General features: G+C 45.1%; 1 protein-coding gene across 9 annotated transcripts in view; it reads right to left on the bottom strand.

Annotated features, from left to right (window-relative positions):
- LOC104861106 (ubiquitin-conjugating enzyme E2 W) overlaps positions 1 to 1,703 on the bottom strand; it is a 377,455-nt gene that overhangs the window by 279,150 nt on the left and 96,602 nt on the right. Inside the window, exon 1 of one of the 9 annotated variants that reach the window (XM_010622423.2) lies at positions 666 to 742. The exons of 6 other annotated variants lie outside the window; for them this stretch is intronic. The gene's annotated coding sequence lies outside the window, so the exon portion shown is untranslated. Of the gene's footprint in view, positions 1 to 132; positions 245 to 665; positions 743 to 1,703 lie in introns of those variants that run through there. 2 more of the 9 variants (XM_010622422.3, XM_033760515.1) reach the window with 2 other exon arrangements.

The following is a 1,703-nucleotide window of genomic DNA, read 5'->3' as shown; positions in this document are numbered from 1 at the left end:
CGGCTCCCCGCCCTCTCGGCCGCGCACGGGCCCGGGCAGCCCCTTCCACACCTGGGCTCTCAACTTCCTCCCCCACCACCTGACCCTGGGCTCTTTCTAGAGGCTGCCCTCGCCCGGATTCCCTGCTTGTACCTTCCCACGGCTCTGCGGCTACCCCTCTCTGCAGCGATGAGGGCACGCGACCATTCCCCGTCTGCTCCGGCCGCCTCTGTGCGACTCACGGCTTAGCGGATCCTGCACCTTTCCAGACTGGGGGAGGGAGGCGGGAAAGGAGACGAGTCCACTGTCTCACCCGGGAAACACTACTGATCCCTGATCACCTGTTCTCCCACGTCGGTGTAGTGACCGAGCTTCCCCCTCAACCAACACAGAAGCTTAATTGAACCAAAAATGAGGCCCATTTTAAAACAGTGCCCTAGATCCTGGACTTTGGAGGCAAGGGTACCAGAAAACTCGAATTACTTCTTGATTTGTCAGGGATTTGATGCAGGTTACTTATGGCCAAATAACTTCCACCCAGTTAAGCCCAATGAAACACTTTATTTAATAAATTACACCAAAAAATCTAATTATAAATCTGGAAAGAAAACTATTATTGTAGTCATCACAGACTTACCCATTTGCGTTGTTCCCGAAGTAGGAAGTTCCTTCCTACTACGGCTTACCTGCTTGAGAAATGTCTGCTAGATCTGTGATTTCAGTCACCTAAAACCCGTGGTTCTCTCTACAAATCAGACAGCATGGCCATGTTATCTCATGTATGTTTATTCTCTTTAATAGAAAACTAACGTGTATGTAAATGTGATTAAAGTATAAAGACTTCTAAAGAGAGACTGGTAAATGATTGGTCTCATGTAGCACAACATTGACTACTGTTTTCTTCCCAGAAATGTTTCCTTTCTTCCTTGAATTTAATTGGGTGGGGGTCCTCTAAGTCAGCACCACTCCTTGATTAATGACCTCTAGCTGCTCAGTCAACATTTTAATGTTGATTTAGCATGGCTTCACACCCGTCACACCAGGGAACAAGCTCCCCACCTCAGTGACTTCCCATAGGCCGCTCTCTCTCCCTGCAACCTTGTCCTCCCCTCATTCAATGAACAAATCATCCTTGGAGCCATTCAAAAACCACCTCCCTGAGAGGCATTCCTTAAATCTTCTCTCGATGCCCACTTTTCTGACACGGTAGGGATGTTAGAATACTGTAGTTTGTTTTCTAGCCTGTCTTCTTCATCTGCCATCCAGTGCATTGTTGAAGGGCAGGCTATCTCATTCATTTTTGTAGTTTCAGCACGCAACAGCAAGTGGCTGGACAGTCAATGCCTTTGGAATTAATGAGTTTATGCTTTTGGAAATAATGCTTAAGTCTTCAGAAATTTCAATCCCTTTGATTAAAATTATTCATGATAATAAAACCATAGCTACCTTAAGGCCTGGATATTGACTCTTCTACTTTCCTTTCCCATCTCAATTTTGATCACCAAGCTTTACTTAATTCGAGTAAACCAAGGGTGTAAGAACCAGCATTCCCAGCTATCTAATTTGCTTGGAACTGCAGAGGTATATACCCCTGATCTTCCTGTCATGCTACAGAATCACCACTAGCTATACCATGTCTTTCTGAGAACTTGTAAGAAGTGTGTGTGTGTGTGTGTGTGTGTGTGTGTGTGTGTGTATTATATATATATATATATATTTTTTTT

Source organism: Fukomys damarensis, unplaced genomic scaffold (assembly GCF_012274545.1).
Source record: "Fukomys damarensis isolate Sample0158 unplaced genomic scaffold, DMR_v1.0_HiC HiC_scaffold_5, whole genome shotgun sequence".
NCBI classification, from domain to species: domain Eukaryota; kingdom Metazoa; phylum Chordata; class Mammalia; order Rodentia; family Bathyergidae; genus Fukomys; species Fukomys damarensis.
The sequence above is the reverse complement of the archived record's forward strand: the minus strand, read 5'-3'. Positions and strand labels throughout refer to the sequence as shown.